Genomic DNA, 13,111 nt, shown 5'->3' on the forward strand with positions numbered 1-13,111 from the left:
CTGAAGGCATGGGCATGCCACTTGCACAGCTCCAAGAAGGTGGCCTTCCACATGTGGAAGTTCTGGAGCCACTGCTGGTCATCCCATCACTGCAGGACAATGCGGTTAGAACTAGTCTTCCTCAGTGTCCAGGGAGTTTAGGGGCATTTGTAGATGCAGGAGTGCCAGGGCCTGAATGAAGGGGTCCTCCAGTTAGGGTGGCTTTTTTGTCCTTGTTGCCATGAAGATGAATGTCATATTGATTGTATTAGTGGGAGTATTGCCAGCAGATTGAGGTACGTGATTATTCCCCTGTATTCAGCACTGGTGAGGCCACATCTGGAGTACTGTGTCCAGATTTGGGCTCCTCACTACAGAAAGGATGCTGAAAAATTGGAAACAGTCCATGGAGGGAAACAGAAATAGTCTGAGATGCATGACTTATGAGGAGAGGATGAGGGAATGGGACTTCTTTCATCTGCAAAAGACAAGGGAGGTGGGGGATTTGATAGAAGCCTTCTGTTACCTGAAAGGGAGTTCCAAAGAAGAAGTGGTCAGGCTAATATCGGTTGTGGCAGATGACAGAACAAGAAGCAATGATCTAGATGCAGTGTAGAAAGTCTAGATTGAATATTTTTCAATCCTATTTCACTTAGGAGGGTGGTAGAGCACTGGAATGGGTTACCTAGGGAGGTGGTAGAATCTCCATCCATAAAGGTTTTTAAAAACAGGCTTGGCAAAGCTCTGGCTAGGATGATTTAGTTGGGGATGGTCCTGTTTTGAGGAGGAGGCTGAATTAGATGCCTTTGTGAGGTCTCTACAAACCCTAATCTTCTATGAATCTTTTGTAAGTATAAAAAGTAGTGGTGAGCAAGACAAAAAATGTCCCAAGAAATAGAAAAAAAATGAAGGAATTTGTTAATTTGTGAATACATCCTTTTGGGAATGATAATCTTTTTTCATTTTGTTCTACATAGGAAAAATATTATTTTATTAAATATTGGAATAAGCTTATCTTCTTTAAGTCTTTTGAGGTCAGATTTCTGAATTATAATTTATGTTTCAGCAAGAAATCACTGTTTAGCATGCATTCATAAGGAGATCATCATAAATAAATAAGTGACTGTCAACTCCAATGATACTTCATGATTTACAGTCTTCATTATTGCCTTGAGAAATTTTCCAGCTGATTATTGTAAATTGAAGCTCGAGAATTCAAAGGCAATGCAGGAAAGAATTAAAAAGAAAGTTTGTTTACTAATTTTACAATTACTTATTTTTTCAGGCCAAATAAGGCAAAGTATGAAACATAAATTACATTTTTGCATTTTCTGGAGTATATTGAAAGTAATAAAACACTTTTAAAAATATGAATTGAAAGGTAGATTTTGAGGGTGAGATTTTCAAGATTACCCAAATCCTGCTATTTAGGGTCCTAAAATAAGTAGACAGATTAGTGTTTCATTTTATTATATATATAATTTTATTGTTCAATGGATTATTTTTTTGTTCTCTGTCCATTTCTGTACCATCCAGTGAATAGTTAAAACATGCATCTGCCAGATCTGACTATACTTTGGATTTCAGTTCAGAGGAACAATATTCTCTTAAGGATATATTTATGTAGCATTGAGAGTATCAATTATGTTAAATATTGTGAGTTTTGCTATATCATTGTTACCATAATTACTATACCTATCTTTACAAGAAATACATTTCATCTCAGATGTCCAAATTAATTATCTCTAAAAAGCCACATCACTGAGGTCTGTATGATGCAGAACCTTGATTCAAATAATAAAAAAACATGTAGGCAATTACAGAAGGTAACAGGCTGCCTTTTTTTTCAGTTTCAATATACGGTCTGAATTCATTCTGCTTTCAAACACAGCACACAGCATGCTACAGGACTAGAGGAACCAAGGCATACTGTTACAGCAGGATAATTATAATTGGCTTAATTGCGCAAAATATTACAAAATGGTTCATTGTGGAAATCATAAAAAAGCCTGTTCTGCATACTAGAAATGAGATGGTATATGTCAATAGAACACATACTTTTAATTAATGACTACAGCTATTTGAAACATAAGTATGTTGTCAATGATATGTGCTCTGCATTAGAATAGTTATTAAATTATTAAAAGATGGGATGACTTGAGATTTCCATAATACATGTTGATTCTCAGATGCCTTGTCAGGGCCATATCACACACATTCATTGAAGGAAATACATTAATACAAAAGCTTTCACTTATAAGTCACCAGTTTACATCTTGCTGTGGTTGGTAACAACAGAATATGCATTTAATTGTTATTTGCATTCTTGTTATGCAATTTGCATTCTTGTTATCAATCTCAAGAGATTCCAGAGACTTCATGTATCCTATTTTTCCTATTTCTCAGAGTGGTCTCTACTGGTCAGGATTGAGGCACATTGCTGGTTTCAATGCTGTACATATTCTGTACCCAAAATAGAAGATTTCACTTTCCAAATCATCAATCTAGCACTTTTCAAGAGCACTCAATTTAATATGGCATATATGCAATAGTTTTCCCCAATACTATTACTTCACAAGTTGGCTCTTTTCTCTCAGCTAAAATGTTTCAAATGTACAGAAATGGAGAAGTTATGACCACTAGGAGTTTATTTCCCTTCTGAGATCATTATGTGATAATGGCTTCAGTTAAATCCTGTAAAACGTGAACCAAATAATATTATCAGCATATTTTGTATTCCCTAAGGAATATTTTGGAGAAAGCAAAAAAAACCCCAATGTACTCTGATTTATTACAGAAAGATATTCAATGATGGGATAAATAGATTTACAATATGTCATCAACATCAATTTTCCCAATTACAAGTTCAGATGCATAGACAAGTATAAACAAACAGGCAATGAATAGTTATACAAAATGTCCAACTTTTAAACATCAATTTAAAAATCTTTCTGGACAAAATTGTGGTCTCTCACCTGAACACAAACAAGGAGCAAGGAACTGAGGTCAGATAATGGATCATTGCATGTACCTTGGTCATTTAACTATGAAACAATTATCATAATTACAGGTGGAATAATTAATTCCACATAATTTCTAACAGTAAACATAGCTATTTTCAAAAAGGATGCCACTGACCATTTTATAGAGAATTTTTGCCATTTTTTACAGTATAAACCCTCTTTAACAGTGAGATGATATTTTTGCATGTATAAAATTGCTTTTTTTCCCCAAACTGTTTCAGGTGGGAAAAAATGTTATTTCTCTTTGTAGCAAAGCCATAATGCATGTTTCTCTGGGTTTTTCAAATGTCAAAAACTGTTTTGCATAGCTGTATATTTTAAGTTTTCTGCTTACATATTATGTATTATTTTTGTTTTATTTAAATGGGCAATGGGGTATTCAGATGCTACAGTGATGGAACTTACAATCAGCCTCTGCTGTAGGAGTAGTAGCTCTTCCTCAAAGATATTTACTGATGAAAGAAATTTGGACAGTTGACCATGATTCACTGATACACTCAACTCCTAAAAAGAGCTACCCATCTCTAACACACCTCACCAAGAGCTAAATAGCTATATGCTCATGTCATAAAGTGATTGCTTTCAGAAAATCCCCTTGTGGCTCCTCATGGTCATGCACAGGCCCAGCATTTAGGCAAGACAAGTGAGGCGGTTGCCTTGGGCCCTGCACATTCAGGGCCTCGCGCTGCCCAACTCCCGGCCATGCCCACCTGGCCACTCACTCACCGCCCTGACTAGGAACCGCGCAGCCATGTGGCTCAGCCAAACACAGCATGCTGCCTTGGGCCCTGCAAAGTCTTTGACCGGGCTTGGTCATGCAAATGCACTACACAGCACTAGCTCAGACTCTTCCAGTAAGTTACCCAGATAGGATTGATTTAAAACAAATAGTTCTTTTATGGGTTTGGTTTATTAACTCTTTCTACAGAACATAACCCTTGTCTTTAGTCACTCAAGTTAAAACCCTTTCTGGGTCCATATGAGTATTCTGGAAGGCTTTCTTGCCCCTGTTTAAGAACCCCCTCTCTCCAACTCTCGTTCCGGAGATGGGAATGTATTTCAAATGGTCACTCTCTCAAGACAGTCCCCAGACCTTTTTCTTGGTTGCAGTTGTATCTTAGGCCAGGTGTAGGTCATTAGCCAACTTCTCCTTCAGCCAGTCCCTTTCCCTCACTAGTCCTGCAGGTTGAAACTTCAGCAGAAATCCTTTCCTTACTATGAAGAAGAAAGAAATGTATAAACTAGTTCCTTTCCCTAAGCTTCTCTCAATAGTCTCAGAGGCCATGTCCACACTAGGAGATTATTTTGAATTTTCTAAGTTTGACTTCTGGGCACCTGATTTTGGAAACTTGAAGTTCTGTGTCCTCACTACAGGGAAGAATCAAATGTAGTTTGAGGCAGGCTCCATTGATGTGGGTGTGCTACTATGGACTCAGAGCCCCAGGAAGCACTGGGGAGCTGTAGGAGGCCTCCCAGGGTACGTCTAAACAGCAACATGATTTCAAAATAACTGGTGTTATTTCTAAGTAACTTTGTCCATGTCTACACAGCAGGAAGTTATTTCAAAATAATGATGAAATACTGTCAAGCTGGAGGACTTCTTACTCCGACTCCTGTAACCCTCATTTTACAATGATGGGGGCTAATTTGGCTACGACAAATCAGGAAAGAGATCTTGAAGTTATCGTGGACAGTTCTCTGAAAACTTCTACACAGTGTGCAGTGGTGGTCAAAAAGGCAAATAGGATGCTAGGAATTAAGAAAGGGATAGAAAATAAGACACAGAATATCTTACTGCCCCTGTATAAAACTATGGTAAGCCCACATCTTGAATACTGTGTACAGATGTGGTCTCCTCACCTCAAAAAAGATATTTTGGCCTTGGAAAGGGTTCAGAAAAGGGCAACTAAAATGATTAGGGGTTTGGAATGGGTCCCATATGAGGAGAGGTTAAAGCGACTGGGACTTTTCAGTTTAGAAAAGAGGAGACTGAGAGGGGATATGATAGAGGTACATAAAATCATGAGTGGTGTGGAGAGGGCCGATAAAGAAAAGTTATTTATTAGTTCCCATAATAGAAGAACTAGAGGACACCAAATGAAATTAATGGGTAGCAGGTTTAAAACTAATAAAAGAAAGTTCTTCTTCACACAGCGTGTAGTCAACCCATGGAACTCCTTGCCAGAGGAGGCTGTGAAGGCTAGGACTATAACAGAATTTAAAGAGAAGCTAGATAATTTCATGGAGGTTAGGTCCATAAAAGGCTATTAGCCAGGGGATAGAATTGGTGTCCCTGGCCTCAGTTTGTCAGAGGCTGGAGAGAGATGGCATGAGACAAATCGCTTGATCATTGTCTTCAGTCCACCCTCTCTGGGGCACCTGGTGTTGGCCACTGTCGGCAGACAGGCTACTGGGCTAGATGGACCTTTGGTCTGACCCAGTATGGCCGTTCTTATGTTCAAGATGTAAAGTCAGAGGAAGAGTGTTCTGTTTCAAAATAAGTGCTGTGCAGATGTTCCTAATTTCAAAATAAGCTATTTGAAACAAGCTATGCAAGCTCAATTTGTGTAGCTTATTTCAAGTTAAGCCCTGCTGTGGCGATGCACCTTCAGAGGCCAATTAGTGGCACTTGAGCATCCACACTAACATTATTTCAGACTTACAAGTTCGGGAATAGCATTACTCCTCATGAAAAGCAGGACTTCAGAGTTTGAATTCTACAGCCCCTTATTCTGGAATAATGGGCTTGGTAGTGTGGACGCATTGCTTACAAAATCAACCTTGGGGGACAAATTTTGGACTAAGGTCCTAGTGTAGACCAAGCCAGACTTGCCCCTTCCATTTTGCAAATCTTTTTTTAAAAAACTAAAATAACTTTTCTCCCAAATATTATTTATTCTGGGGAAAGTATTCTTTCTGACAATACTACTCCTTATCTAGCCTTTCACATACATTAATGTCTGAAAAGACCATATCCTAGAACAGAGGTGGGCTGGCCCCAGTGTGCTACTACATACTTAACTAGACAGACTACCACATCACAGCTCATTTAAGTAAAAATAGAAAGACTGTGAAATACATGTTTGGGCTTTCTTTGGATTACTTTAAACCCAGTTTCCTAGACCTTTTGTTACACTGCCTAGTACTTCCAAAGTCTCTTCCCCAGTCAGAGTACAGACAGTATGTCATCCACATAAGAAATCACACTGTCTCTTTCAGACATCCCACCCACTTCTTGACTAAAGGAGCATGAAAAATAATACCAGCGCTGTCCCAGCCCTTGGAGACATTGGAAAGTAAAAGCAAATTTGTAATAACTGTCCCTTTACAAAGGGTTAGCAAAAAAACCCCATTGGCCACACACAAAACTAATAACCAGTCCCATCTCACTTACAATTGAGGTTCTCACCTCCTGATATCACTTTGGCTATGTCTACACAGCAGTGTTAGTCTGAAATAGCATAGTCCATGTCTACACTACAAAAAGTTGAATACATAATGTTGAAATAATGTCGAGCTGGAGTACTTCTTACTCCGACTCCCAAGGAGTAAGGGAAGTTAGAGGAAGAGTGCCCTTTCTTGGACTTCCTGCTGTGTAGAAGCATAAAAAACCAAAATAAGCTATTTCGACTTAAGCTACGCAATGGCCATAGCTCAAGTTGCATAGTTTATTTTGGCTTTAGCCCTGCTGTGTAGAGATTCCCTATGTTGGGCATTGGTGGTGTCCACCAATTAAGGGAGCAAAAATCAACTACCAACCCCCACATTTGGCCATCACTTTTAAAGACTTGACAGGGACCAACATTATTAGAACTAAGTATTCCACTAAAACCCGTTGGCTTAAAAGCCCATCAATAATTTCTTTCAGGCTGGTTTCTGCTGCCTTATACCTCTACTGCTTCTGGGACTAGGAAACAGGACCTGTAAATGCAAATTTCTGCATCAATCATAAAGTCTAGAGTTGGAAGAGGCCTCAGAGGTCATTGAGTCCTGCTAAAAGCAGGGTCAACCCCAACTAAATCATCCCAGCCAGGACTTTGTCAAGCCAGGATGTAAAAACCTCTAGGAATGGAGATTCCACCACCTCCCTAGTGAAATAGTAAAATAACCCATTCCAGTGCTTCACCACCCTTCTAATGAAATCATTTTTCCTAATATCCAACCAAGACTTGAGTCCATTTTTCCTTGTTCTGTCATTGGCCACCACTGAAAATATCTTCACTCTCTATCCTCTTTGGGACCCCTCTTCAGGTAGTAATTTCATTACAGTCTACATTATTCTTGGTCCATATCTCTCAGGGTTTTTTTTTCTTAAATTGCTAAGACTTCTGGGTCTATTTGGGCCACTACAGTTCTTCAGCTACCTAAGGGCTTGTCTACACTCTCAAGCTGCTGCCCTAAAATTTTCTCACTCAGTGCAGTAACATACTAGTGTATATAGGTTCCAAGCGCTGGGATCTGCACTCCCATCAGTGGGGCTATACCCCAGTGCTGACACTATGGCCACATTGTTGCATTACATCATTGCCACAGAAGCACTTTAATGCTGCAAGTGTAGACAAATCCTTAGTTGCTGAAATCTCCCCGGGCACCAGGAAGGGTGTGCAAGGAGATTTTTCCAATTATGTCCTTTTAGCAAAATCAAGTAACACTCTTAATTTTCTTAAAATATTAACTCTCAGAATCCCTTCTCATCCCAGTTTCATTAAGCCAAATTTCCTTTTATTTATCCTCTTCTCTCCCCAGTTCAGATTGTCCCTGCAAAAAAAATCAATCTTCTTTTTTTTAGAAAGGTATGTTGGTTCTCCTTTAAAAGCTGATAAACAGCTAAAGTTGAAAAGTTAATAAATTCTTGGGCTATGTCAACAGTTTTTGTTTTAAAAGCAGCACATTCTCTTCTAGTGACTGCACAGTTGTGTAACATTATTTTTATTTATTAAGCATCCTTCCTGCAAAGTATCAAAAAACACTTAGAGGGAAGAAGTCTCAGTTGTTTACAGAGTACAATGACTCACATGTAAGTGGAGAAAGAAAACATTTGAAATGGGAACACAATAAGAAAAAAAAGAAGCTGAAGGTGATTTGTTTTAAGGATCTTGACAACCTATAGTGCACAGGATCATATGAATCATAATAAAAATGTTATTCCATGCTGAATTAGGAACATCAGAAGGGCAAATTAATATCCTTCCAAATTCAAAAGGCTCATCAGATGGCTCTGACAGCTCTTAGGAAGTTAAGAGGTTATCCTTTACTGTGGACAGAAATTTATTCTGAGACTACTTAGTCCATGCCACAATTTAATGTCGTGATCAGTAACACTGAGGAACACAGGCTATAAGTCAGTCTCGTAGTTAAAGATTCCCGGAGAGCTGCAGGTTTGTCTGGGTTCAGTAACCTCAATAAAAAAAATCACCTTGGAGTCTTTACTACTGAATCATATCTAATCTCTATACAACAAAGAAATCATACACCAATGAGCTTTACAGTGTTTGAGAGACGGTTGTCTGAGCTACAGGGCAATGCTATTGATGTTTACACTACAATTGGTGTACAGTCAGGCTCACGGGGCTCAGGCTTGGTTTAATTTAGATGTAGATGCTCAGGTTCCAGTCCATTGCCAAAAGATCTATACTTCAATTAAATAGCTCCTTAGCCAGAACCTGAAGCAGCTGAGCTGCCATGGCCCAACTATTTTTTTAAATTGCAGTGTAGACACAACCAAGTGCTTCAATATGCTTTGGGCAGCTGAGAGTTTAAGGAAGCACTGCAAGACTACATGGGTATGTCTAGACTACATGGCTCTGTTCTTTACTAAGAACCTTATTATTGGCTGTTTACCTCATTATCTTCTAGGTATTTGCAGATGAATTCCTTAATGACTTGTTCCATTATCTTGCCTGGCACAGACGTTAAATTTACTGGTTGTAGCTTCCTGGGTTGTTCTTTTTTCCTCTTTTATAGATGGGCACTATATTTGTCCTTTTCCAGTCTTCTGGAATGTCTCCTGTCATCCATGATTTTTCAAATATGATAGCTAAAGTCTCTGTGGTACCAACGATGTCATAATTTTCCTTTATTAATTAGTACTTCAAGTTCTTCCTGTTTATTACCCATATTTCTTGCAGTTGTATATAAGAATCTAAGATACTGATTTGATTTTGTTTCTCAGTTCTGCCTTGCCCTCCTTTTTCTCTGCTGTTATAGCCCACACTCCCTCCCATTTCTGACCCATCTCTCAGGTCTCCATGTTCTTCACTTACCTGTGGGCTTTGGTCACCTGTCCCTGTCGAACCAAGTTTAAAGCCCTCCTCACTAGGTTAGCCAGTCTGTCTACAAATACGGTCTTCTTCTTCTTCTGTGAAAGGTGAACCCCATCCTTGCTTAGCAGTGCTTCTTGAAATAGCATCCCATGGTTGAAGAAGCCAAAGCCCTCCTGGCGACACCATCTTATGAATGTTTTGAATGTTAGATAATTGAATGACACTTAACATAAGTCAGTTAACACCATGCTATGTTGATGGGAGATGCTTTCCTGAGAATTTACCTTCTGCCTCTCAGGAACATTGAGTACAGACGTCAATGGGAAAGCACTCTGCCATCAACTTAGCTTGTCTTTACCAGACCTACTAAATCAACATTGCTGCCTTGATCATACCAGCGTATCTCATTTCAAAACCATTTCAAAATAGCTTATTTTGAAATTTGTCATGTCTACACAGCACCAAATATCCAATTACTGTGCTATATTGAGCCATCTTTTAACCCTCGTGCAAGAGGTTTACTAGGATGGTGAAATAGCATGCCCGTTATTTCAAAAAATATATTGAAATAATGGGAGGCTTGTGTCGATATGGGATAGCTATTTCATGATACCTCTGGTACCCTGAAATAGCCGTGCAGTGTAGACATAACCTAACGATGCATTTACACAGCAGGGCTTAACTTGAAACAAGCTATGCACATTGAGCTATGGCAATTGTATAGCTTATTTTGAAATTGGGAGCTTCTACACAGCACTTATTTCAAAATAGAGCACTCTTCCGTCGACTTCCCTTACTCCTCGTACAATGATGGTTACAGGGCTCAGAGTAAGAAGTCCTCCAGCTTGACAATATTTCAACATTATTTTGAAATAACTGCCTGTTGTGTAGACGCAGACTAAGTTATTTTGAAATAATGTTGCTGTGTAGACATACCTTAAGAGTGAGTCACAACATATAAGCAAATCCCTTGAAAATGTTTCCTAACGGGTGTTGTAGAATCCCAGTCTTTGGGGTTTTCAAGAACAGGTTAGACAAACTTCTGCTATGCATTGTTTAGGTATATTTAATCTTGACTCAGCACAAGAGGATGCATCAAGTGATGTCTTGAGGTGACTCCCTGCTCTACATTTCTATGAGCTCTATCTCAACCCCCAAAATTCTCATCTTTCATCTTCAAAACTCCATAAGATCTCGGAGACACTTTCTAATCTTTGTATGTTCCCTAGTCTATTGGCTGTCCCCCTTGCACGCATATGAGAATTGCGGGTCCAGGACTATTGGCGTGTTGGAACTGATGGTGCCAGAACAAATTAATCACTTGTCCTACAGATTATAAAGTCAACGTGATGGCTGTTCAGGAGCTGGGAGCATTATATCCTTAGCTCTGACCCTATAGAATCACTCTGAAACAAACAACAATTCACAGTCAACAGTATACATTCATGGCAAACATATCTATATAAACAGAGATCAAAGGCAAGAATACTTCCATTTTGATTTAAAATTCCATTTATCTTGCACTACTGGATTTTACTCAGAGATTTTAATAATAAATGCTCAGAACTTTTAATATTAACTAAATATTAACTGTCCTCCATCCCAGTTTCCAAGTTTTAATGGAACCCAAAGTAATCTTCTGTACTCATTTAGAAATACATTGGTCACTGAAATAAAAAGTTGAAAACTGAAGCCTGGTGACATTGATAGCATTGCAATGTTAGACTACGGGCTTAGATATTGTGTCTGTTGGTTTCAAGTATGCTATCGGTGTATACTGCATTTGTCACTCGAGTACAGTAGTAACTTGACATATCCATTAGACAGAATAACAACCAACTAGAAATCATTGAAAGCTACTGGGCAAAAAATAAAGGATCCATAATAAGTTAAATGTAGTTCTAAATAATGCATGGAAAAGCCTTTTTCCTGTGAGGTAAAATTATGCTGCCATGTAACTGTCAGCCATACTTCACAATTATGTGTCAGACAGCAAAACTGCAGGGTTTAATGTTTGATTTGCCAAATTATTGCACCGTTCAAATTTCAAGCACATTCTGATTCACATTAAAGCTCCACAATATCTCCTCTCTCTCTTCCTTTTTGTCAGCCCATTTCTATTGCACTTTTGGCACCCGGCCATCTCATATATTCCTTAGGGATTATCAGATACAGCAGTGCTTTCCTTTGTCAGCAGCCATTTAAGTAATACCCTGCTTTTTCACATGAACTGCAGTCTGTATTTAGTTAAGAACACTTCATTTCCATCTGTTCCTCCATCAATAAGATTGGAGAAGTAATATAGAACCATCCAGCCCTATAGTAACTCCACAAGAAAGAGTCTGGTTAACACAGTGATTTTCAACCTTTCCAACAGAAAAATGGAAACTGATCCAGTATGTCCTTCTTTCTGTAGCACTTGTCTCCCATTTAGCGATAGGGGATGAGATTAGTTGTTATGACCCCTGATCAGATCATATTCTTCACCTGTAGAGAAGCATAGTCAGCAAGACCAATGCTGGACTCTGACGTATTCTACAAGAACAAAGTTTCATTTAGGTGGAAAATCCTTGTCTCAATCTCTGAGTTCAAAAATATGATTTAACACTGTGTCATGTGAAGGCCAATTGAATTTGTTTCAATGGAAGAGAAAGTCTAGAACTGAGTGCCCTTCCTTTACAGAAAATAATGAAGAGTTTCATTAGATATATCTATGCTATAATTATCTATAAGAATGTTTGCAACTTTTACAGCCTCATTGAATTCCTGATTACAGCTTCTGTAAGTTAAGAGATTAGCAATACTGGGACTTTTCATTCTGGAAAAAAAAAAAAAACTAAAAACAGGGGGTATGATAGAGGTCTATAAAATTGTGACTGGTGTGGAGAAAGTGAATAAGGAAGTGTTATTACTCCTCATAATGTAAGAACTAGGTGTCACCATATGAAATTAATAGGTAGCAGATTTAAAACAAGCAAAATGAAGTATTTCTTCACATAATGTACAGTCAACCTGTGGAACTCATTGCCAGAGGATGATGTGAAGGCTAAGATTATAACAGAGTTCAAAAAATAACTAGATAAATTCCTGAAGGATAGATCCATCAATGACTTATATTCAAGATGAGTGGGGATGGGGTTCCTAGCCTGTTTTCCAGAAGCTGGGACTGGACAATGGCATGGTCCACTTGATGATTACTTATTCTGTTAATTTCCTCTTGGGCATCTAGCATTGGCCACTGTTAGAAGGCAAATGACAGACTAGATGAATCCTTGATCTCACCCCTCATAGCCATTCTTATGTTCTCTTTTCAGTTCCACTGGACTTCCCCTTGCTGCTCAAACTTCCCAAAGAATTGTCCAAAGGCTTGGGATGCAATAGACTGGATTTGCATGAAAAGGCTGCTATATTTTCCTGTCGTAGCTCACTCTTAGAGTAAAGCAAAATACAGCAATATACATCTAACTTGATTCTAAGAAATTATTCCAAAATTCAAAGATTCCATCTCTATTTATTGCCTAGGTAGTGATCTTATCACTAAACTGAAAAAAGTTTGCCCTCATTTATTGATAACTTGCATTCATATTGAACATATTAACATTTGAAAGAGAATATTTGAGTCACCATGATGACTAAATAGGCCAGACTGAATCTCATAGACACAATGTCATACAATACACACCGCTGTGTCCTTTTTTACCCAAAATGGCAGCTGCATGATAGCTAGTAGTCAATCAGAGGAAAGGCAATAGTGCCACCAGAATATAACAGTCAAGGGAGGGCAAATTTAAAATTTTATCTCCTCATTGGAAGTGCTGCTTTGAAGAGGCACTGACTCAAGTCACC

This window comes from Pelodiscus sinensis, chromosome 3 (assembly GCF_049634645.1).
Source record: "Pelodiscus sinensis isolate JC-2024 chromosome 3, ASM4963464v1, whole genome shotgun sequence".
In the NCBI taxonomy this organism is placed as follows: domain Eukaryota; kingdom Metazoa; phylum Chordata; order Testudines; family Trionychidae; genus Pelodiscus; species Pelodiscus sinensis.